We start from the raw sequence: 26,973 nt of genomic DNA on the forward strand, positions 1-26,973 counted from the left end.
ATATGATGCATAGGTGATACCCGTACCTAACCAACGATGCCTTGCTAACAAGAAAATAAATTGCACCTGAATCCAACAAAGCTTTTAACTCTAATTGACAGTTATAGGAAAATGAAGATTAGAGATAAATGTTAAATATGATTTTAGTTTTGAATAAAAACATCAAATCCAGAAAATGGGAAATCCTAGCAGAAAATTATAGAGAATAATATGAACCTCCTGTACCCACCTTCCAACTTTATCACATCTAATATTATTTTATATTTGCTTCTGAATTTGTAAAGATCTTTTTTTTTTAAAGATTTTAATTATTTATTCATGAGAGATAGAGAGAGAGAGAGGCAGAGGGAGAAGCAGGCTTCCCACGGGGCAGGGAGCCCGATGCGGGACTCGATCCCAGGACCCTGAGATCATGACCTGAGCCGAAGGCAGACGCTTAACCATCTGAGCCACCCAGGTGCCCCCCCCCTTTTTTTTAAGTAGGATCAATTGAAGCCCCTGGGTACTGGCCCCCCATTCCCATTGTTTTCGTTTGCTGCCTGAGTTACTATTCCCATAGATATATTCTAAATATTTATGAATCCACAGACAAAATATGGTACCCCATGCATCTTTTTTACTCAACATTGTTTTTTGATTTATGTATATTTTTACATGTAACTCTAGTTTATTCAATTTATGTTCTATATAATATTTCCCTGTATGACTATATCACAATTTGTTATCCGTTCTCATATTGATGGACTTTGACATTGTTTTGTACTTTTTCAAACAAGGCTATGATGAAGGTTTGTGAACTTGCCTTCTTGTGCTTAGATTAAATATGTGGACGTGAAGTCTCATGGTCAGAGGATATGTGCACCTTCAAGTTTACCAGATGTTCATAAACCATCTCCACATGTTCCAAAGTCCTCACTGTTCTTTCTGCTTTGCACCTCTATGTGAATTTAAACAATAATGGGTTAAAATCTGATGGAAAATTATTATAATTTTGCTATGAATTGCATTGAATTTAAAGATTTATCTGAGAAGAGTTTCTTATACTGTTTTCCTATTGATGAATATGGTATAGGTCTCACTATTTTTGAGGACTTCATGTCTGTCAAATATGTATGTAAAGTGTATACATTTAAGTGAGTCATGCATACATTTTCTCTTTTCTCTCAATAAAATATATTTTTATATTTAATTAATAATGAACTTTATCTCTTGGTAACTTACATGTTTTTGTACTACGTGAATGGGATTTATTTTTGTCATATAATTTTGAATTGTTTGCTTTGTTTCTGGAAATAATGATGCTACTGATTTTTATATGTTGATCTTTATCCAGCAATCTTGCCATATCCTTAATAATGCTAATAACTTGGTCGTAGATCTTCTTAGATATTCTGTTTGTTATCCCTGTAATTTTTCCAGACTGTTTTGGCTCTACTTTTCCAATCTAAATAAATAAATAAGACATATAAATAAGTCTTTATCTAGGAATATAGATATTATAATTTAAGTATATATGATAAATTTATTAATATACCTGTCATATGTAATGATACCAGTTAATATGTTATTTCTGTTTATTGACACTACATTTTTTTTTAAGATTTTATTTTTTCATTTATTTTAGAGAGAGACCATGAACAAGGGTAGGGGCAGAGGGAGAGAATCCAAGCAGACTTCCCACTGAGTGCAGAGCCTGATATAGGGCTCGATCTCACAACCCTGAGATCATGACTTTAGCTGAAACCAATAGTTGGACACTTAACCTACTGAACTACCCAGATGCCCCCACTACATTTGTTTTCTACTGCATTAGCTTGAAGACCAAGGGAAGTATGATGAATAAAAGTAGTGATTGTAGGCATTCTTTTCCTGTCTTTGACATTGGTGGGATTCCATTTATAGTTTCTCCTTTAAGCATAATCATTACAATAGATTTTGATAAATAACTTCATTGGGTTAGAAAACTTCCCTACTATACTTCGTTAGCTAAGAATTTTTATAATGAACATGTATTAAATTTTATAAAATGCCTGTTCTGCATCAATTGTTATGATTATATGCTTTCCGCCTTATCTTTTAATGCAGTGTATTACCTTAATAGGAGTTCTGATTTTGAGCCATTATTGGATTCTTGGGATAAACCCTACTTGATCATGATGTATTATTATTTTAAGACCTTGATGAATCCAGTTTTATAGTGCTGTATTTGAAATTTTTTATATCTACATTGATAAGTGAGAATGGTTTATAATTTTCTCTTCTTATGCTGTCCTTGTTTGATTTTGTTACTAAGGTGATGCTACCCTCATTAAGTGAGTCATGACTTTCTTTTTATATTGTCTGAAAAAATTTACATCAGGCAGAAGATTATCTGTTCCTCAAAAATTTGATAAAATTTGCCTGTAATTTTTTTTTTACCTTTAGAATGAGCATATTAGACAAGAAAAGCAACTTTGATCACCAGTTCTATTTCTTTTATGATTACTGACTTATTGTCATTTCTCTATTTTTTCTTGAGTCAACTTTAGTAATTTATATTTTTCTAGAAAACTATACCTGCAATATACTTTTTTGTTTAATAGTATGTATAGTTTATTCTTTTGATTTTAAAAATATATCTAACAGAAATACCATATGACCCAGAAATTCCACTCCTGGATACATACCCCAAATATTTGAAAACAGGTATTCAAATAAAAACTTACAAACAGTGCTTCTTTGAACATTCATGGACAGTCACCAAAAGGTGAAAACAACCCAATATCCATCTGCTAATGAATGGGTAGATGAAACAGAGTATAACCAGCAATAGAAAATTATTTCTCTATAAAAAGGAATGAAGCTGGGGCACCTGGGTGGCTCAGTTGGTTAAGCGACTGCCTTCGGCTCAGGTCATGATCCTGGAGTCCCGGGATCAAGTCCCACATCGGGCTCCCTGCTCAGCAGGGAGTCTGCTTTTCCCTCTCACCCTCCCCCTCTCATGCTCTCTGTCTCCCATTCTCTCTCTCAGATAAATTAAAAAAAAAAAAAAGAATGAAGCTCTGATACATGCTAAACCATGAATGAGCCTGGAAAATAATATGCTAAATGTGAAAAAAAGACACAAAATGTCATGTAGTGTATGATTCCATTTATATGAAATGTCCAAAATAGGCAAATCCAGAGAGAAAGAAAGCAAAAAATGTCATTAGGATATTGGTAGGGATTGCAAATCCCTATCCCTATAGATAGATCACTTAGGGTAATATGGACATTTTAATATTAAATCTTCCAATTCACAAACACAGCATTATCTTTTAAAAGGTAAAATTATCTATTTATATATATTGTGATACGGATACATTAAAACTTAAAAAATATTTTTTTTAAAGATTTTATTTATTTATTCATGAGAAACAGAGAGAGAGAGAGAGAGAAGCAGAGGGAGAAGCAGGCTCCCAAGGAGCAGGGAGCCCGATGCGGGACTCGATCCCAGGACCCTGGGATCATGACCTGAGCCGAAGGCAGACGCCCAACCATCTGAGCCACCCAGGCGCCCCCAAAAAAATTTTTTTTAAAGATTTTATTTATTTGACAGAGAGAGAGAGCACAAGTAGGCAGAGTGGCAGGCAGAGGGAGAGGGAGAAGCAGACTCTGCTGAGCAGGGAGCCGGACATGGGGCTCGATCCCAGGACCCCAGGATCATGAGCCGAAGGCAGCCGCTTAACCGACTGAGCCACCCAGGTGCCCCTAAAAATTTTTTTAACATTTATTTATTTTAGAGAAAGAGAGAGCATGTATGAGTGGGGGGTAGAGGGAGAGAAGCAGACTCCCCGTTGAGCATGGAGCCTGATTCGGGGCTCCATCTCAGGACCCTGAGATCACCACTTGAGCCAAAACCAAGAGTTGGTTGCTTAACTGAGCCACCCAGGTGTCCTATATTCAGACTTAAAAAAAAAGAAAGATTTTGAAAGAGAGAGAGAGTACATAAGCAGGGGGAGCAGCAAAGGGAAAGGGAGAAGCATGTTCCCCACTGAGCAGGGAGCCCGATTCAGGGCTCGATCCCAGGACAACAGGATCATGACCTGAGCCGGAGGCAGATGCTTCACCAACTGGGCCACCCAAGCACCCTCCCTATTCAGACTTTTATAAATCATCTAATTTTGTTACTTTTGTTCATATATTCCCCCCTCTTTTTTCCCCCTCTTTTACCTCTTTCTCTTAGGTCAATCAGGTTTATTTCTTCTACACCAGTTTGGAGACAATAGATTGTAATACTTCTTAGTAGTAGTTCTCACCTGGGGCAGTTTTGTCCCCAGGGAGACATTTGGTAATATCCTGAGACATTTTTATTTTAAAGATTTTATTTATTTATTTGAGAAAGAGAGAGAGCACAGGCAGGTGGAGGGGCAGAAGGAGAGGGACAAGCAGGCTGGCTCCCTGCTAAGCGGAGAGCCCAAATTGGGGCTCCATCCCAGGATCCTGAGATCACAACCTGAGCCAAAGTCAGATGCCCAAGTGACTGAGCCACCCAGGCACCCCATATCCTGAAATATTTTTAGTTGTCAGCTATGGGGTGGAGTGTTCCACTGCCCCCGAGGGTAGAGGCCAAGGGTGCTGCTAAACATCCTACAATCCTCAAGACAGCCCTCCACCACCAGAATTATACAACCCAAATATCACTAGTGCCAAAGTGGAGAAACCCTCAGTGGTACCATGGCATGAATGTCACCAGGCATTATCTGTCCATTCTGTTTTTATTAATTGGAATTTTCGTTTAATCTTTTTTGAAATAGTTATTTTTAGTGAACATTTAAGATAGATTGCCAACATATTTTATCAATTTCTGGGCTCAACTTACATTCCTCTGTATTTATTATCTTTATTCTGATGCCCACTTTGACAGTCCTTTTGGCAAATGTTTGTAGATGGTAAACTGTCTTAGCCTTCCTATATCTGAGAATGTCTTTGTGTTGCTTTCACTCCTCAATCATAGATTGTCTTCATTCACTTCAGGGATTCCTATTTGATACGTGTTGGAGCTTTTCAATCAATCATTCTTATCACTTGCTTATCCTCCTTTTTAGTTTGTCTCTCTTTAGTGACTTCTGGGTGCATTCTTTAGAGTTATCCTTCCTTTGATCCTGATTTGGCTCCCATGCCCATCCATGAACTTATCATGGGCTGGCCAGATATAGGTCATGTATTCACTCCAGGAGTTGGGGTGGGTTTGGTCCAACCCACAGAGGCTGAGAGTAGGCAACAGAAGTATGATTCTTCAAAGAAAAATAAAAGCATGCTACTAGTTTTAAAAGAGGGAATGGCACTGGGCAGGCAAACCCAGGAGACATTCCCTGCAAATATGCTGTCTCCTTGATCTGGATTTTTTTTTTCTTTTTACTGCCTCTCATCCCCATTTCTCTTGCCCTAACAAGCCTAGCAAACTCTATTTATTGTCGAAGATCCTAATGAATCAGTCTTGGCTCCGTGTGATTTGTCTCTTGCACTGCATTATTGGCTAATTGTCTGTCTCCCCTCCCAGACCATGTACTGTCAGCACCAGAACTATGTCTTCTTCACACTTAGTGCCAAAATAGGGCATAGGAAGAACTTGGGCTCCAAAGTAATACAAACAAATGGAAAAAAAAAATCATATGAAAGCTTAGTGTTTTTGTAAAGTTAAGATGCTTCATAGAGGAAAACCTCATGATGCTCAAGCTTGCCTGAAAAGAAATGCTCTGTAGCCAGATTTGTAGAGATCATAGAAATCTACCTTCCTGCATGTACAGTGGGCAGAGAATTTGGGGGGGGGGCGGGGCAGAGACTCTTTTTTTTTTTATTCTTATGTTAATCCCCATACATTACATCATTAGTTTTAGATGGAGTGTTCCATGATTCATTGTTTGTGCATAACAGAGACTCTTTTGGTGACCATCCTTCCAGAGCCATGTATTATCTGTGTCATCCTTGAAAAATAGGTTGTTTGAAGGTTTTTCAGGCTTTCCTGGAACTTAGGTTTAAATGCCAGTTTTAGTAGTCCTAGCTTCTGTTTTTTATGTACCAGAAAGGTCTGTAAGTTCCTTCAAAAAACGTAAACTACAGGAGAATGGAAACCTCTTGTCTTGTTTGGTGCTGTTCTTCAGTGTCTAGAACAATGCTTGGCAAACAGCAGGAGTTCAATAGATAGATATTGACTGAGTGAATAGAAATCTAAGTCTCTATCAAAGTCATTAATAGTTATCAGTGAGAAGAATGTGGGGAATTAGCAGAAAAGTCCTCAATACTTAGCTTGACTAGTGAGGGAACAAAAGGTGAATTGGTGTGCAGGTATCTGAGCATTCAAACCATTCTGCCCTAATATCCCTGGAGGGAATGGATTGGGAGAGGATTCTAAACCTTCTTGCTTGCTTTTGTACTTTATGGAGATTTGTTTTAAACATAAGCTTGTATAACCTCAGTGTTAATGGTGAGAACATGGGTATCAGCCAACCCATCTGTAAAATGGGGATACTAATGATGTTGATCTCTTTTTTAAAAAAAATATTTATTTTTTGAGAGAGAGCAAGAGAAACAGAAACAGAGTTGGGGGAAGGGGCAGAGGGGGAGAATGTTTGAGCAGACTCCTTGCTGAGTGTGGAGCCTGACATGGGAGGGGGTTCAGTCTCATGACCCATGAGATCTAGACCTGAGCTGAAACCAAGAGTTGGATGCTTAACCATCTGAGCCACCCAGATACCCCTTAATGACGTTGACCTCTTAAGGAATTGGGATAGAATGAGATGAACAAAAATGTTGTGTGGGGCCTGGTGTTCAGTGAGCTCTATACTTGTGTGTGTATGTGTTGTAGAACTGAGCTTAGTAAATGTTCTCATTTTTATTTTTTTTAAATGTTCTCATATTTAAATAACACTACCTGTGACCAAATGAATGGTCTTGGTGGTTGCAAATATGAGGGGAGTGAGGGAGGTGGCTTTCATTTTACTGTGTCTGTTATAGTTTGACCAACTTCACAGTGCTTCAGTATGCATCATGATGTTTTTTCAAGTTGCCCCTCTATTAGGTCATTCCGTAAGTAGTTCTTTTTTTTTTTTCAGTTCGTCAAATTTATTGAGTTCAATGATTGGGAAACTTTAATATGGGAATGGAAAAGGGAAAATACATAACTCTAGTAAAGGAAAGGGATGTTTAAGAAAGTGTGAATAAGGGGCGCCTGGGTGGCTCAGTCGTTAAGCGTCTGCCTTCAGCTCAGGTCATGATCCCAGGGTCCTGGGATTGAGCCCCGCATCGGGCTCCCTGCTCGGCGGGAAGCCTGCTTCTCCCTCTCCCACTCCTCCTGCTTGTGTTCCCTCTCTCGCTGTATTTCTGTCAAATAAATAAAATCTTAAAAAAAAAAAAAAGAAAGTGTGAATAATAGTATTTACAAGAACTTCATTCTTTTTTTCCCCCCTTTTTTTAAATTATGTTATGTTAATCACCATACATTGCATCATTGGTTTTTGATGTAGTGTTCCATGATTCATTGTTTACCTATAACACCCGGTGCTCCATTCAATACGTGCCCTCTTTAATACCCATCACCAGGCTAACCCATCCCCCCACCCACCTCCCCTCTAGAACTCACAGTTTCTCAGAGTCGATAGTCTCTCATAGTTCGTCTCCCCCTCCGATCTCCCCCCCTTCATTTTTCCCTTCCTACTACTTCTTTTTTTTTTTAACATATAATGTATTATTTGTTTCAGAGGTACAGGTCTGTGATTCAGAGTAGTTCTTAAAGGTATTCTGTGTGCTAGGGCCAGTGCTATGTAGTAGGGAGACAATGATGAAAAGGATACACCTAGTACTTGCCCTCAAGGCACTTACAGTCCAGGGTGTGAGAGAGATAAGAAACAATCAGACCTGTAAGTGTTTAATTACAACCTGCTGCATGTTATGAAGGAGGGGTACAGAGTACAGTGAGGACACACAGGGGAACCTACCTGAGAATGGTGTAGGGGGACATTGGAAAAAGGCTTTCTGGAGGGTGTGACATTGAAGGCATATCTTTTGGAAAGATGTGTAAGAGTTGGCCAAGCAAAGAGGGAAGAGAAGAGCTGCCCAGGATGGCGTTTGTTTCCCTGGAGGGCCAACAGAAGGACAGGACAGCTGGAGCCCAAGGAGCAAGGAGGAGAGTGGCATCAGGTGAAGTCAGGGGCAAATCTCTCAGGCCACCCTCATGCATCCTTGTCAGGGTTTTGGTCTTTATCCTGTGAGTTATGGAAAGCTATTTGAAATTTTAAGTCCAGTAACAATACAGACATTTAGTGCATTAGTTAAGAACATAGACTCTGAACCCAGGGTGCTTGGATTTGGATTCCAGCTTAGCTACTGAGTAAGTTACTTAACTTTCTGAGCCTCTGTTTTCTCATCCATAAAATGGAGTTAATAAAAGTTCTTATATTGTAGGGATGTTGTATCAAGTGTGTGTGTGTGTGTGTGTGTGTGTGTATGAAATATGTGCAGGAATGTCTGTATTGGTGTATATATATGATCTATGTCGTGCATCATATGGTATGATAAAAGGCCATAGTCATCCCCATTCTATGCGTGGTGTGCGTGTGTGCGTGAGCGAGTGTGTGCTTAGAAAGGTTCCTGGCATACTTGAAATTCTATAGAAATTTAAACCATAACTACTTGAACTACTATTTTTATTGTTTTGCTCAGATTAAGCCCTCAAAAATCCTTACATAGGAGCGCAAATCTATTCTGTCTTCAGAGATAGAAAGCAGCCACACTGTGTTCTTGGGTTTGCCAGGACAGATTTTTCAGAAGGGGAGAAGCCAACCTTGCAGTTCTTTTCTCATTAGCTACCTCAAGCAGCTCTTCAGGCCAGTAAAAAAAGAGCTGGGCTAAACTCCTGAGGTCATCTGATGGGACCCAAGGGGAGAGGAGGCTAAGTCCCGACTCCTGCAAAGGTCTCCAGCCATAGGAGGGCAGGAACAGTTAGTTGCAGAAGCTGCTGGATAAAACACTAATAATTTAGATCAAACTTGTGCAAAGAGAAGGCCAAATCATTTCTGTGTTTTCTGGAGGAACTCTGGAGGCTAATCCATCACTAGAAGGTAGAAATGAAACACTTGCCGCTTATCTCCCAGAGAAGAGTTGCACACACAGAGGCCCCTGGGGTCTGGGGTTTGCCATGACACATGCGGAGGGGTGGGGTGTGATTTATTAGCATGTGCATAGCTCTCTTGGCTTTTTGTCCTTTGAGCAGTGCTGGGAGCCAACCAGGCCCAGCTACTTTGCATACTAATAAAGATTGGTGCATGTAATTATTCAGCAGTCACACCGTTATTCCTCAGAGATAAATCATCCCTGGTTTATTTACCCTTCTTCCCTCAAGTTATTTTAAGTTGCCTTTAATGCACCACATCTCAAGTTGAGTAGACGTACCAACTACTTTAGTTTTTAAGCCATTTTAGGTAGGAAGACTTCCATTTAGCTCTATCTATATTTTTGAGGGGCTCTGCCAGGACCAACCCACTCCTTCCTCATCTTGGCTCGATTATCCTGTGTGTGTGTGTGTGGGGGGGAAACACATATAATGACAGGGTGAGATAGGCCAGTGAAAGCACCCACTTTTGGTTGCTAGGAACTTTTGACATCCTGTGATAGTTTGAATCAGGACTGAGACCTGTTTAGCTTCCTACTGTCTTCAACCAAAAAGTCATAGGAATGAGGCCCCTGTCTAAGGGTATTTATGGACCACCTCTTCCCTCAGCCCATTTATTTATCCAGTTTTATCTTTGCATCCAAATATGTAACAACCCCCATGGTATGCCGTCAAGGATTTGAAAGCCAAGCTCTATCAGCAGAGATAGAATAGGATAAATTACTTACTTCTGCAGCCATTGATCTTTGTCTTAAAAGGCCATCGTCCATCATGTCTGTATCATTTCCATAATCACCCAAACCAGTGAATCGTGTTTTACTGGATATCTTGGCTTTTGAGAATGCCTGTGACCAGCAAACACTTGACGTTAGTACATACGTTGTGGGTTGGTTTTTTTTTTTTTGAATAGCAGCAAAGGAAAAAAAGTTGGAGGTGATCAATGTGGGGTCATTAAGTGACTGAGCAATGAGGAGAGAGAGAGATGAAGCTTGACTTATATGGTCTCTGGCCATTTAAACAAGAGAATAGAGGAACCAAAGCAGGTGGGCAGCTTTTAGGAATAGACAGAATCATAATAATATTCCCCTAGAATGCAATGACCAAGTCCCCTCCAGTTTACTACAAAATATCCTTAGTGCCTAGAACAGTTTAGTGGGAACATAGTGGACCCCCAATAAATGTTTGTTTAATGATGATTCAACATCTTGCATCTTTTCTTTATACTCATATCCCACTTGGAACTTTCCACAGAAGAAGAAAATACATACAGATGCATTTCTATGTGGTCAGTTTAAACATGTCTCCTAATATAGGATGTCTGAGAAGATGGGGGTGGAAATATAGCCCAGACCAATGTGATTTCAAGGCGCCCATTCCCCCCAAATCTCCTAGCAGTCTTGCTTCTCCTTTAGCAGAAAACTTGCCCTTTGATTTCCCTGGTGTTCTCCCTTCATTTGTGCTGGATGAGTCATGGTGGAGACATGATTTAAAACATAGCCTGAGTAGGAGGGGGCTGATCATTAAAAATATATTTTCTCTGGGAGTTTGTTTTTAAAACTTTGGACCAGAAAATATGTACAGGAATGTTTGGCTTTTAATAATTAAATCTTGAATTGTTTTAATTTTCTCCAGAGTGTCTCTCTGGAGGAAAATAAAGTTGCAAATCCAATATTTATGTCTTTCCTAAAGCTTTGGTTGCCAAATGAAATGTTTTGCTATTTTTTTCCTTGATGGTTGATTTGTCTCCAGAGGGCTCCCTTTTGAATTTGCAGGAAGGGTTTAATGTTCCATGAGAGTGGGGAGGAAATCACTGGAACAGGGGGCAAGAGGGTGTGGGTGTTCTTGGTTTAGGAGGATGCAGGATTTAGAGTGTGGTCCTGCACACTCACCCCACCCCACTCTTCAGGTTGCTGGCATCTTTCATTTACCTCATTCCACTTCACACACAGGCCATTTTCAGCAGGGAGCAGAAGCCTAGCACCCTGTGCAAAATCAATTATTTGTCTGACTGCTTTAGGCAACCTCTCCCTCCCTCCTCCACCAGCCTTGACCATAAGGGGGTGTTCAGACATGTGAAATGTGAAAAACATCCAGCACACTGAATCAGGATTTGAGTTTTCTGAGACCCCTTCCCTTCCTAGGCAACATAAACCTCATCATTGGGTATTTTCCTATAAGCCTTCAACAGTGGGACCCACACCTGTTAAGTATCTCAAACTGAGCCAAGCCCTATTTAAGCCAAGAGAGGAAGGTGAGGACCAGGCTGCTCTGTGTACAGCTGGAACTTCTCGGCTCTTTTGCAGCTATTTCAGGGGAAGACTGGCCTCTGTAACTGCTGCTTATGATGTGTTTGATTTTCCAAGTCAATTGTTCTTTAAGGACCTTCAAGTGGGGAGTGCATTCTCACAAATGTAGGGCATCTCATGCCTTTAATGGGGAACATAGTGCCCTGCTCATAAAGATAGTTGAACCTGGATGTGGTTTAATAACCATGGAAGATGCCAGATCCTACCTGGATAGCTAGCACCTCTGCTTGCCATCTGTAAGGACCCCAGAGAGTAATTGAGAAAGGCAAGTATTATGCCTTCCTCCAACACTCTAGTTACAAATGTAGTGTTTAAAATCACAGTTTTTAAACACTCCAGGGAAGATATAACTGGCCTTCAGCACAGTTCTGTGGTTTACTAGTGTTCAGTCCTTGGGTGGAAACTTTAACTTGTGGGAGCATCAATAGCCTCGTCTGTCAAATAGGAATGATACTAATACCTTATTGGGTTTCTGTGAGGATTGAGAAAACCTATGTAAAGAGGATGCCACAGTATTTGGTAGTAAGAGGACACTCAACAGAGATTTGATAGAAAGGAAGTGTAGTAGATTATAACAATGCCACTGGCACCAGATGGACCTGGGTTCAAATTCCAGCTCTGCTACTTAGTACTATTTGCAATATTGGGAATGCTATTTCTAAGCCTCAATCCTGTAGTCTTTAAGTGCAGGCACTAATATCCACCTCAGGGAAATTTTTAAGGATTAAATTTGGCAATATATTCATGGTGTCCCATGGCAAATTGTTGTTTTTGTTGTTGTTGAAAGGAGGAATGGAGAAAAGAGGCTAGCTGCTGTCCAGACCCACCAAACCTTTTGTTGTTTCCTGTTCTCTAGGTCCCTTCTGGAATTTTTCCCCCCTAAAAACCTAGAGTAGTCAAATTGGAACTAGATGTATGGAGAGACAAACATGTTCTCTCTTGAACTGGTCATTCATTCATTCACCTCACTTCATTCATATATTCATTATAACTTCATTCCAAAAATGTTTAAAAAAAAACATCAAACAAGATGGGGTATCAGGCACCGTCCCAGGTGCTGGAGATAAAGGGCAGAAAGATACAGTCCTTGTGCCTAAGTTCAGAACAAGTCTTAAATTTCTGTATATAGAAATTCTTTTGGGAGTCTAATAAAAGACTTTTCTCCAGCAGTGGGGCAGGAGAGAAGAATCTGCACATTTGATTTATAATTTTAAGCCATTAATAGACCCACTTGGATCTAGCTTGATCTGCACTTTGTGTCTTGTTTGATTTCTTTGCGTCTGCCATTCTTATGGCACTAATATCCCACTTCTTTAAGAAGCTGACCTCCTCATTCCCACTTCAACTGTATGTCTTCCAGTTTCCAGGAATTGGCATATTTCATAAACACCTCTCTCTGCCCCAGCTCACAGACACAATACTCACCCCCTGTCCACATACACCATTGTTTGGTCCAGTGCTATATATCATACAGGCTTGGCCAGGAGGAATCTATCTGGGGTATATTCAAATTGGGCCAGAGAGAGAATCCGTTCTCTCTGAAAGAATAAGAATTTGTAAAGATGAGAGGCTTGAGAGATTCTAATATTTGGAGGAAACATGTCTGTCATTACTGAGAATGAACCCAATTTTTGTAGAAAAGCTGATGTGAGAGGCAGAGAGAGAGACAAGCTAGTGAGAGAGAGCACCATGGTAGTCTTTGAAATCTGCCCCTACCTAGACTGTGTGTGTTCAATCTCATTATGGATTCCAGGAGTCAGTACATCCTACTTTTGCTTAACCTTGCTCAAGTTGAATTTCTGTCACTTGCAACCAAACAGCCTTGCTGAATATAGCACCTGTGGATCAGTCTTCAGTCTCCAGTGAGAGACAGATTTGAGCATGTGATTTTATGGCTCAGTGGAATCAGGGTCATGTTGGAAGAGGACACAGGATGCTATGTGAGCATAAAGGAATGCTTCCTTACTCAGGAATTCCATGAAGAGTGGCTTCATTGTGTCCTTCAGGAAGAGTAAAGACTGGTTTTTCTGCTCTTTGATCATTGGGAGTGTGCATGAGTATGACCTGATGGAGATGGACCAACCTGGCCTAGTCAAACTGGCAGAATAATGAGAATTTAAAACAGATTCTCATGGTGGAAGGTTTTAGCATTCGCTTCCTTTCACCTCCCAAAGTATCCTAGGGTGAGTGTGCAGTAAGACAAATGGCAGCTTCTGGCCTGTATATGTCGATCACAGCATTAATCCATCTCCCGTTCTCTCAGGCCTGCTCCTGACACTTCCTGTTTAACAGCAGGCCTCATTAGCTGCTTGTGTCAGGCACCTTTCCCGCTGCCTTCTCCCAAAGGAAAATGTTGTCTTCTTCATTCAAGATTTGAAACCTATCTGACACTAGATATCTCACTGTACATATACAACATCCACTTAATGAGATCCTTAAACTAGCAGCTCCCATTTATGAAGCTGCTTCAGTGTATTGGGTCCTTTAATCAGTTTTCTTAAATACGTCATCTCCTTTATTCTTCACAATGGCCCTGAGAGCAGGTATTATTGCCCTTGGTTGCAGGTGAGCACCAAATAGGTCAAGGCACTTGACCAAGAGGCTTCAGGTCTCTGACTCAGACTTGTTTGATTCCACAGCTGATGCACTGGAGGACAGTGATCTTGTTTAGCAACCAAGGTATCTTCAGAACTATGGGCTGGACAGATGAAACACACAGGTATCTGCAGATGCATATTAGAGATGATAAACTCCCAGGAAAGGTCTTTTCTGAGACATGAGTTTAGAGTCAAGGGTTATGTGATAACTGGTCTGCCACTTTACAGATGAGGAAACTGAGGCCCCAAATTATGGATCAGGTAGCCCAGTGTCACGCCGTGTAAGTGGGGTGAGGCTTGGCATCCATGCTTTTTTTTCTGTTGCTTCCACTGCATTCTGTGTTGGAGGTGGGGATGACCACTGCCTTCTCTAAGTGTTCTCAATAGGTTCCCTTCACCTGTCTGCTTTCCAGCCTCAAAGGCTGAGGGCGGTAACAGGGAGAGGACACTTTGCTGGGCTGCTGTTGCTGTGATAACACAAGTCACAATCCTGCCCTAATTGCCTATATTATAAGCATGGCAGGCCTGGCACATGGGTGCTCTCAGGGCAACTCTCTAATTAATCTTTTCTTCTCTGATTAAGCTTGTAGTCCTGCATTTGTTGTGGTTGGGAGCATTGGTGTGCAGGATGTTTTAAAGAGTTCTGTGTGATAGAGTGAGTGAAGGAATTTGGGGTTAACCATGCTGACATTATCTCAGACATGATCACTTCATGGTCCGGAACATCTGAAACAATATGGAGCCCATTACCGGCTCTGTGTCCCTGGGGAGACCCAGCATTTGCTGGGCTTATTGGCAACTGTTACATTAGCACATCAGGCAAGGCAGGGCTCTTGTAAGACCTGAGAGGGTCAAAAAGGATTGGAGATGTCTCTCTATCTTGGCAGAAGCAAGGAAAATATTGACTTACACTGTGTGTTAAGTTTCCCTCATTAATCAAATACATATTTATTGTGCACCCATCCTCACCAGGGCTTGTGTCTGGAGCTGGGGTACAGTGGGAGCACAAAGAGATATGCCCCTGGACTCCTGTGGCATTTGATCTGGAAGGAGAGACAGTGAGTAATCAAATTATCACAGTAATGAGTGCATAATTGCAGACTAAGATAGAATCTCTGGAGGCATGGGACAGTTTATTAATTTGATTTAGTAAACACTTACATAGCACTTACTCTATGCCTGATGTTATTCTAAATACTTTGATAGTAGTAACTCATTTAATTTTCATAATAAACCTATCGGCTACATATTAGTATTCTTATTATTATCTACATTGTACAAATGAGGAAACTGAGGCACGGAGAGGTTAAGTTGAGTAAGTTGTCCAAGCTCATACAGCTAGTAAGTGGTGAGGCTAACATCTACACCCATCCAGTCTTGATCCATAATGCATGCTTTTAACCACTCAGGGTATCTGCTCTCTGCTGAGAATATATTCCAGAAGAATCTGTCACTGTCTGGGGTTTGCTCTAAGCTTTAAAGCACCCATGTGGGGGCGCCTGGGCGGCTCAGTCATTAAACGTCTGCCTTCGGCTCAGGTCATGATCCCAGAGTCCTGGGATCAAGCCCCCCATTGGGCTCCCTGCTCCACGGGAAGCCTGCTTCTCCCTCTCCCACTCCCCCTGCTTGTGTTCCCTCTCTCGCTATGTCTCTCTCTGTCAAAGTCTCATAGAAGGTGTTGTGAGACTTGAGCAAGCTACTGCTAATAAAAGGCTTAGTGGGTGCCTAATCTTGAATAAGCACTCAATCAGTAATAGTTGTTATATAATAAAGAGACAGAGTGAGATTTGAAGCAAGAGAAGAAGACATTAACTAAACAAATAGGGAAAGTTCAGGTGAAAGGAACAGCATGAGCAAAGGTCCTGTGGCTGGAGGAGGAATGGCAGGTTAGAGAGACTAAAAGATGGCCAGTGAAGCTTGGTGTGAGATGAAACCAGGGAGGTAAGCTGGAGCCAAATTTCACAGGACCCATCAAAGACCTTACTAAGGATTGTTGTGGTCTTTACTATCAGGAACATGAGAATGCCTCAAAAGATGGTTAAGCAATCAGATTTGCTTTCTGAGAAAGATTGCTGTAAATCTGGATGTCCACATGTATCTCAGGAACCTAGTACCTGGCAGGTTGGAAACCTTCAGGAGAATGATGATGATGACTATAGCAACAATCATGACAGTAAGAGTAATAGTAACAACTATTATTGATTGAGTGATTATTCAAGATTAGGCACCTGCTAAACCTTTTACTAGCAATATCTTGCTCAATTCTCACAACCACCTTCTATGAGGCTAGGAATAGTATTACACCCATCTTACAGATGGGTGCTCTAAAGCCTAGAGAATTTCAGCAGTTGGTTGTCACTATGTGGCTGGTACTTGGCAGGGCCAGTTATTGAGCCCAGACCTGCCTAAGAACCAGTGGTTAGTTATCTAAAGAAATTCCCCTGATTCCCTCTGGTCTGAATTCCCAGACTTTAATGATACTTTTTTAGGAAGATGAGTTTAGCTATCTGCCTAACTGCTACCCTCCACCTTGTTCATCTGCAGAATTCCAGTTGCTTTAAAATACTGAGCAGTCATGTTCTTCAGTGGAGGCAGGACACTGCCCCACCCCAGAGGCTGTATCTTGGTTAGTCGCTAAGGCAGTCCTTGTACTACATGCTAGTATTAAGTAGTAAGAATGGTGGGTGTGACTTTATTCTGGCCAGTGAGAAGTGAGGAAAAGTCTTCTGGGTGAAGGTATAGGGAAAGTTTTTTCCTGGTTTTTAGGGAAGAACTCAAAGATTCTCTGTAGTTGAACTGACCAACCCTGAATCAATTTACCTCTGGATTTCTGGTATGTCATAATAAGTTTTTTGCTTGCCTAAGCCATTTTATGGAGTTAATTTTATTGTTCCTCAAGGCCAAAAGTATCCTAAGTTATACACCCCCTTTTGGATTGTTCTTCAGTAACCTTGGGGGGAGGCAGGAGAGAGAAGGAGCAAGATGAGGAGGGGAGGAAATGAGGCAGGGATTTAGAACAGATGAGATGAAGCAGGCTTTAAGAGCTCTTCTTGCCCTTTAAGCTGTAGGGGTTGGTGGAACTTGCCCTTGTTTCATTCCTGCTACTTTTGATGTAAAATGGTGCTTTCCCCACCTGAGCTAATCTGGGCTTTTGCCCCCTAAATTCCCCAGCTTGCTCCCACTGTGTTCCCAGGGAGGTTGCTGGTCTACAAAGGAAGCCTCTTTTAACGTTTTAAAACCTGACACTGGTTGATATGGAAATTTCCAGATCTTTGATTTCTTTAAAAGCCACGTTCTATAAGGAGCTATGAGGAATGCTGTCAGCTCAGCTGTGTAAGAATTTACAGATAAACTCACTGTCTTTTCTTGTGGCCTCTAAAGACACAAGGTGTGAAGACAAAGCATCTCAGAGAAACTCACTGTACACCCTGATCCTAACATCTGAGAAAATGCCTTGGTTTCACCCAAGTCACTGAAGGGCTGAAACACTGAGGACTTGACCACTAAGACAGGTTGTATCAGTTTTAGATGGGGTACCAAAGACTTAATCTGTGTCGACCTCCTTGTTGGAAGTCAGGAGGAAGCCCATAGTGTCCACACTGTGACACTCTTTCTGGGGAACCCAGGTGAGAAGGCAGAGCCCCTGGCAGACCTCAGATATGTGAGCACTAAACCCTTACAGCTGAATGTCACTGAGGTTTTGGTGTTTATTCCATAGCATTACTGCGGTAACAGTAATGACAGTAACGACAGATGTAGTCTGTCAACATTTATCACATTGGTTAGTAACAGTTTTGGTTTGTCATCTCTGTAAAACTGTAAAATCTTTGTGGGCAAGAAAATGATGAAATCAATGGTGATGATGATGATGGTGATGTAATATACATAGTGCACCAAGTGACTTACCGTAGTGGTAACAGGAGCTCCTCTAGAAGGTCTCTACCTTCAGATGTGAGAGCTGAGGCTTAGATTGGTGGACACTGAACATAAGGTCCTATGACTAGCACACATCTCAGTGCCTTGAGCACGAAACACAGCAGTAGGCAAAGAGTGCTCGCATGTCTGTTGGTTGAATGAATGAATATAGTTCAAATTGTGTTTAGTTGAATAAGCCTGGAGCAGATTAAAGTAAAATAGTACATCTGCCTTAAGTGAACATAAATGAGAAGGATAACTTTTCCCGCTTCTCTAATGTTTAGTGTATGCAGTCTCTTTGTGCAGTGAACCCTAAATACCTAACATTTATCCATTTTGTTTCATTCCCTGGTAATGCATTAACACTAACCATTAGGTTACTGTTACAAACAAGAAAACATAGCCTATTGTGTACGTGTTTTAGACAACACTATAAATCAGGTTTGCCTTATTTCAAAATCTAATTCAATCACAGAGAAACTATACCTTGTGGACGATTAAACTGTAAATTGTGGGTGTCCACTGGGTGATTAGCTTACTAAATGTGTTCCCTGCCATAACTTACCTCTGTCCCTTTTGTATATTGTCCATGCCTACTCAAGGATAGGAACATTTCAGCAGCCATGCTCCACATTGAAGGATATCTATGGTGCATCTCAAACTTGGAATATCTTCTTCAAGGGGATACCAAAGCATCATGCAAACTCTTACGAGTTATCACGCTTCTCTAAGTGGAAAAGTCCACTTCATGGATCTCTCTTTTTCTTTTGCCACTACTCAGGTATTGGAATTGTGAAATGTGACCTTTCTTGTTTTCCACAAAAATAATCTCTATGCTGTCTCTTCTAGGTCAAAGCATGAAGGCTAAAGGCCTTGCCTTCTCTCTGATGAGTTTCTCAAGAAAGCAGGCATTGTGCTTAGGAGTCTTTGAGATGCCTATGTCTGCATTAGAAACCCACAGCAGCAAGTAGGAATGCTTGTTATCAGGGCTTCTTTTGACTGACCCAAAGCAAACAGCAGAGGAAAGGGGTTTGAGTTCATTCACTGCCTCATTGTTCCTTTAACACATATTTATTGAGTGGTGCAATGTGCCAAAGCCACTTAAGAACTGTAACAACATAGCTGTGTTTGTCTAGTTCTTCACAGCTTATAAAGCAACTTTCTAATAATTCTTTCATTTGCTCCTCATAAAAATCTCATGAAGTAGGCAGAGAAGGAATAATCATAGTACATTTAAATTGCCAATGATATTGTACATTAATTTAGTGATTATTATATACCAGGGATTACTTTATACACTGCACATATGTTGTCTTATTTAAGTTTTGAATGAATCCTCTGAAGTGGGTGCTATTGTAGGGTTCTTCTTCTTCTTCTTTTTTTTTTTCATATGAAGAAACAGGTCCAAGGAAGCTCAGTGATGTATCAGTGATTACACAATTACTAAGTGGCCAATCCTGGATTCAAACCTAGGATGTCTGCCGTCCAGAAGTCCATGCCCATAATCCCTGAGTATCTTGCCTCCCAGCACTGGAGCTTGGATTTGCTGTCTTCCAATATGGCTCTTTCCTTGACATTGGAATGCTCTAAGGAATTCATTCTGGCTTTAGGGAGTTGTGTTAGTGGCAGAAAACTCAACTCCTGAGATTACAACTGTTTTATTTTTTTGGCCATTAGAAATTAGAAATTTGGGGCACCTGGGTGGCTTAATCGGTTAAGCATTCGACTCTTGATTTCGGCTCAGGTCATGATCTCAGGGTTGTGAGATCAAGCCCTGCTCCAGGCTTCTGCTTGTCCCTCTACTCTACTCCTCCCCCTGGCTCATGCACTTTCTCTCTCTCTCTCTCTCTCTCTCTCTCAGATAGATAGATAAAATCTTAAAAAAACAAAGAAATTAGAAATCTCTGGAGGTACTATTCTCTCAGAGAAGGTCAGAGAGTCCAGTAAAAAGAATCTAATTTTCTGGGACTTTCAGGAGTACAGCAAAAGAGCAGAAATTCAAAATAATAACAATAATTTAAAATCTCTCCTAGTTTCTTAATTTGGCTGTTTTCAAAAGGAATTTCTTGGGTGACATAGACTGTGGTTATTCTATGCACATTTATCCACATACTTCCACTTTGGCTTGAATAGCTCTACAAAGTGACCTTTCCAATAATTTGGAGGTTTGGGGTAATTACTAATAATAGTAATTCTTCATTTTGCAAGGAGATCTACTCAAAGAACCTCCCTCATCAGCATTTTATTTGATTCTCCCAACCTTTATGTTAGAGTAGATATTTTCAACCATCTATTTATAGATGGAGAACACCAGAAGATGGAAGATACTGTGGATTTTTATTTGAGGCATGTATATCTCTCCTTGTGGTATATTGACCATAATGCTTTACTCCCTGTATTATGCATCCATCCCTGCCATGGGTTAATGAGCAGAGTGGACATCTTCACCCCTTGTCTTTGGGCTTGGCCATGTGACTTGCTCTGGCCAATGGGATGTTAGCAAATGTGGCCCAGTCATAGGATAGACATTTCCTTACACAGGGGGGCTTGCCCTTATGTACCTCTGCCATTGTCATGGCCTGCCTGGATAGCTGCTCTTTTTTTTTTAGCTTGGGGCCCACAGGCTCAGTCTATCTTAATAGAGACCAAATTGAGCACTGTTACTAAGCCCACATGTGGAGCACACATGAATCCAACCTCTGATGAGGCTAGCCCAGCCAGACCTTTGGTTTGAAACAGAGCCAAATGAGCCCAGCCCAGATCACCCAGTCTCTAGCCATGCCAGAAGCCTGTACTCATAAATGAATGCCATTTTAAGCCACTGAATTTTGTGGTGGCTTGTTATGTAGCATCATTGTGACCATACTAACTGATACACTCTCATTAGATGTGAGCTCTATGAAGGCCGAACTCTGCATACTCCTCTTTATCTCCAATGTGAAACACAGGGTCTAACAGAAACCAGATCAAGTACAATTATTATTAAGTGCATGGAGCTTTGATCAAGACATACTTGGGTGTGCTATTATGTAGTAACTGTTAAACATTCTGGCATCATGGTCATCGTATGGGTAGTGAAGATAACATTCTTTACTTCATAAGATTTCTCTCAGGTTTGGATAAGATCAGGTACATAAGTGACTTCATATAGCAAGCACTCAATAAAAGTTAGCTTTTATGAGCATGTCCTCAAGTAATATTTGTTGAATGCATTTTACTTATTTAAAGTGCACAATCCAGGGGCACCCGGTTGGCTCATTTGGTAGAGCATGAAACTCTTGATCTCAGGGCTGTGAGTTCAAGCCCCATGTTGAGTGTAGAGATTACTTAAAAAATGAAAAAAAAAATAAAGTGCACAATCTAATAGTTTTAAGTGTATCCACATAGTTGGACACCATCACCATAATAATTTTAGAAACCTTTTATCATCCCCAAAAGAAATCTCATACCCATTAAGCAGTCACTTAAATCCCATTTTGACCTCCTTCAGCATCAGGCAGTCACTAATCTACTTTCTGTCTCTATAGAGTTCCCTATTTTGTATATTTCATATAAGGAGAATCATAAAATATCTGATCTTTTATGACTGGATTCTTCCACTTAGCCTGATGTTTTCAAGATTTTCCCATGTTGTAGTATGTATCAGTACTTCATTGCTTTTTATTCCTGAAAAATATTCCATTGTGTGGATAATACCACACCTTATCCATTTATTAAGTTGATATGTATTTATGTTGTTTCTGCTTTTTGGCTCTTATGAATTAAGCAGCTATGAACATTTGTGTACAAATTTTTGCATGGACACATGTTTTCATTGCTCTTGGATATATCGTTAGGCTTGTAAATGCTAGGTCATGGTGACTCTTTTTTTTTTTATTAAAGATTTTATTTATTTATTCATGAGAGAGAAAGAGAGAGAGAGAAGCAGAGGGAGAAGCAGGCTCCCAAGGAGCAGGGAGTCCAATGCGGGACTCGATCCGAGGACCCTGGGATCATGACCTGAGCCGAAGGCAGACGCTTAACCATCTGAGCCACGCAGGCGCCCAGTGACTTTTTTCTTTAAACATTTTGAGGAACTACCAAAGTGGCTACACCATTATACATTGTCATTCATAGCAGTAAATGAGGGTTCCAATTTTTCCATATCTTTGCCAACACTTAGGATTTTTTTAATTCTATCCAGTCTAGTGGGTATGAAGTAGTATCCCATTGTGGTTTTGATTTGCATTTCCCAAATGACTATGTTGAAAATCTTTTTATTCTTATTGGTCATTTGTATATCTTCTGTGGAGCAACGTCTTTTCAGATTCTTTGCCCATTTTTAAACTGGTTATTTATCTTTTTAATATTGAGTTGTAAGAATTCTTTATATTTTCTTGATACCAGTCCTCTATCAGATTACATTTTCAGATGTTTTCTCCCATATTTTGGATTGTCTTTGAACTTTCATGATCATATCAATTCCAGCACAAAATTTTTCATTTCTTTGAATTTCCACTTACCTATTTTTTTCTTTTGCGGCTTGTGCTTTTACTATTCCATCTAACAAGACTTTGCTTAACCCCAGGCCATGAAAATTTACTCTTATGTTTTCTTCTGAGTTTCATCATTTTAGTTTTTAAATTTAGGTCTGTGATCTATTTTGAGTTAATTTTGGGGAGTTTGGTGAAAGGAGGTCGAGCTTCATTCTTTTTCATTTGAATATCCAGTTGTTTCAACATTGTTTGTTGAAAAGGCTATTCTTTCACCATTGAATGGTCTTGACACTCTTGTCAAAAATCCATTGATCAGAAGTGTAAGGTTTTATTTATGAATTCTCAGTTCTATTCCATCAATATCGATATATTGGTCCTTAAGACAGTGCCACACTGTGTTAATTACTGTAGCTTTTAGAAAGATGTGAAATTGGGGGTGTTAGCACTCCAACTTTGTTCTTCATTTTCAAGATTGTTTTGGCTATTCTGGGTCCCTTGTACATTTCTATGAGTTTTGGGATCAGCATGTCAACTTCTGAGAAGAAAAAGGCAGCTGGAAATTAATGGGGATTGTATTGAATCTGTAGTTTAATTTGGAGGGTATTTTCATCTTGCCAGTACTAAGTCTTCTGATTCGTGAACATGGAATGTCTTTTCATTTGTTTAGATCTTTTTAAATTTCTTCCAAAAATGATTTATAATTTCATTGTAAATACTTTACACTTCTCAAGTTTAATCCCAACTATTTTATTCCTTTTGATGCTATTGCCAATGGAGTTGTTTTTTAAGTTTCATTTTCAGTTTATTCATCGCTAGTGTAAAGAACCACAGCTATTTTTTTGCATATTGGTCTTGTATCTTGCATCTTCACTGAACTTGCCTTTTTTGGGGGGGGGGGATTACCTCAGGGTTGTCTATATACAAGATCTTTTCATTTGCAGATCGAGATAGTTCTACTTCTTCCTTCTCAATCTGGATGCCTTTATTCCTTTTTTGTGACCAATTGCTCTGGCTAGAACCTCCAGTATAATATTGAATAGAAGTGGCATGAGCTGACATCCTTTTTTTTTTTTTTTTTAAAGATTTTATTTATTTATTTGAGAGAGAATGAGAGAGAGCACATGAGAGGGAGGAGGGTCAGAGGGAGAAGCAGACTCCCTGCTGAGCAGGGAGCCCGATGCGGGACTCGATCCAGGGACTCCAGGATCATGACCTGAGCCGAAGGCAGTCGCTTAACCAACTGAGCCACCCAGGCGCCCATGAGCTGACATCCTTATCTTGTTCCTGATCTTAGGGAGAAAGCCTTTAGTCTTTGACCGTTGATTATGATGTTAGTTGTAGGTTTTAATGGATTCCCTTTATCACTGTGAGTAATTTCCTTTCTATTCCTAGACTGCTGGGCATTTTTATCATGAAAATTTGTTGGGTTCTGTCAAATGCTTTTTCTGAGTCTATTATTGAGTTGATCATAGCATTTTTGTTCCTAATTATCTACCCTCTCTTACTTGCTATGCTCTTGATTGTCTAACCTGTCCCAACCCTGCCCATGAGACCTTTGTGAAAGGCCTGCAGCTGGGGCGTCCCAACACTAAACAATCCCAAACAAAAGACCAAGTGCAAGGTTCACTGCTTTCAAACACAGAAAGACAATTGCAGATTTGATTTTGTGCCCACTTTTTTTGGTGGGGGGAGCACCTAGGAGGTCTTGGCAGTATGTGTTATCTTGACTTTTTTTCTGCATGGGTTGGGTTCTAAACAGAGGCCCAGCATGGTGGAATTACAGATATGAGGTGCTGGGCTCTGTTAGCCAAGAGCCTTTATAGAACCAGGTTGCTCTACTGACATTCTGTCTTTTCCACAGTTACGTTGGATAATATAACGAAGTCCTATAAAATTAAAATCAAGTTTGAAATAAGGTTTGTTAATTACAGTATTTAACTGTTGTCGTTATTGTTTCCTTGGAGATTAATGAGGTGAGTTATTGTAACATAATTAGGCTATAGTGTATCTAATCTCTTACAAACCCTTGCAATTCACTGTTGTTCCAGTATCGTTTGAAGGTTAATTTCACTTTGCTGGTATAGATTTGGCAATGTGCTTTCTATTGAAATATGTTTTTAATTATATTTGAAAGTCATTAGTCAAGGGCTCTGCTGGGCTCTTCTGTACACACTTGCCATGGAGAAATCCAGATACAATTAGACTCATCATGGTCATCCATCCCCATGCCCAGGTACCCCCAGGGGGATTCACTGCCAGATGGTACTTACCACCTAATATAGGCCTTGGTTTGGCCCCAGGCAGGCAGTTTATTGGGGGATCTTTGGGAGAAGTCCCCACATGGCATTAGGTCTGCAGGTCAGCATACAAAGTGGATCCTTAGATGGCCTCACTCCTGCTGTAGACTTTTTCAAACACACCTAGGTCTTTCCCACTTTAAGGTTTCATGGGCACCACTCCATGCTTAGAATATTTCTTACCTGTCTTACTTCTGGTCATCCCTCAGGTCTCAGCTTAAATATCATTCCTTTTGAGCAGTCTCCTAGGACTCAGCTCTCCATCCCACTAGTATCAGCTCTTCCTGTTATCGGCCCTCATTTCACCTGAGTTTTCCTGTGTGGAATTTATTACTGTGTGTAACTGCACATGTTTTTGTTTGATTATCTATTTGATATTTCCCTCCTCACAAGGTAGAAGCTCTGTTTGCTCATTGCCCTCCTCACAAGTGCATGGCACACATAGAAAACTCTCAGGTGTAGTGGTTGAACAGATGCATCCAGGACTGGCTTGCAAATCTCTGACAGCCTAACTGCAAGAGACCCAGTCTCAGCTTTGCATTTCTTGATTGCATCCTAGCTCCTTCCATGCTGAGTGACCGAACTACTGCTTACTTCACCCTTTCTCCTGCTTCAGTTCACTCATTTGCCACACGGGAGATGCACACAGGATGTTCCTCACAGGGGATGAGGTGGATCACAAGGCAGATATTCACCAAGGGCCATTTTCACATTTGTCTGCAATATGAGGGACTTGGGCTGGATGGTGCTGTGGTCTGACTTCTACGACCCTCAGTCTGAGATTGAATAGACGGCCCACAGGAAGCTGTGGAAGAGACAGTGGTATTAGCCACCCTATGGACCACCCAAGTCTGAAATCTGGTGCTAGACTGGCCTTGCTCCATTGCTTTCTCTACAGCAAAGCAACTCCTACCTGGACATCTTTTTAAAGAACTCAAGTCAAGTGAGGTATTTTACAGTGGCTTCCATTTTTAAAAATAGATACTGCTTACAATACTGTTTGGGAGTGGCCAAATTCAGAGGAGGAGAATATTGGTGTTGATTGCTCCTAGTGTTAGGAAAGTCATTTGTGTGTGTGTATGTATATGCTTGTATGTACGCACACATGTACATACATGTGGATGTGTGTAGACTACCCACCATAGGAATGTATTTCTCTTTCCCACCCTGTTGTGGAAGGACAGAAAATTGTGCTTTTCATTGCAGTCCTACGTTTGTGAAGTTCTTTTCTGAAGGATTTCATATAATTTGGATAAGAGCCATTCTTTGGAGCAGTGACCTAAGCAAAGGCCCAGAGAGTGGAAAAGCTCTGAAAACAAGGCCTGTGTGTAGGGTAGTTGTCAGAGAGTGACGGGGGCCCTTGCCCACCCAAAAGTCTCAGTCAGATTGTGGTTCAAATCTAGCTGTCCTGCTGTTTGGGGAGGCGATGCTGGGGTGTAGGCATGAGGCGTCATTGCAGGAGCAAACCTGATCTTTCCCTGGGTCCATGTGTTTTCATCTTCAGGGAGGCGCAAGGTAGTGTGGTGGCTAAAGCAGGAACTCTGGAACTGGATTGCAGGGGGTTGAATCCTGGATCCATGTCCTAGGTATGAGAGCTTGGGGAAGGCATTTGACTTCTCAGAACTTCAGTTCCCTTAAGTGCAATTTTCTTGGGGTTGTTCTCCCTGTCCTCTGCCATCACACAGAGCAGTGGGTGGAATGCTAGAAAGTGAGGAGAGAGGATAGTTTGTGTACTATAAGTGCATGGCACCTTACTGGATGTTTTACGTCTTTTGGTTTATTGAATATTCACACCAGCGCACTGCAGTGTCAGAGATCATCGCCATCCTGGAGAAAAGAAAAGTTATTTAGTGCTTATCTTCCCTTCAGTCTTTCTGAGAAAGTTCTCATTGGGTTTCACACGGAGTTCCTCTGATCTGTGCCATGTACATGGAGTGAAATCAGCATCATTAACATGGCATTGGAAGCAAAACATGTATAGGCTGGGTCTGGGGGAGACCAATGATTGGGAGGCATGTTTGCTCAATTCTGCCCAGTGAGCGTGTTCCATACTGGATGGCAAACCCCAGTCTGATCATTGCTTTGCTTTCCCTCGGGAGGTGTCAGAGTGGAGTGAGGGCAGACAGTTCCGATCCTATCCCTAAAACTAATGAGATATCTGGGGCATCCTCCATGATGCCTGATACACATTGCTGAGAAAGATAGTATGTTGGTTAATGAGCATGGCAGAACAGTTCCTTGTGTTATGAACTCCCT

Source organism: Mirounga angustirostris, unplaced genomic scaffold, assembly GCF_029215605.1.
Source record: "Mirounga angustirostris isolate CCGP_5_RB_7025 unplaced genomic scaffold, mMirAng1.0.hap1 SCAF_5, whole genome shotgun sequence".
Taxonomy (NCBI): Eukaryota; Metazoa; Chordata; class Mammalia; order Carnivora; family Phocidae; genus Mirounga; species Mirounga angustirostris.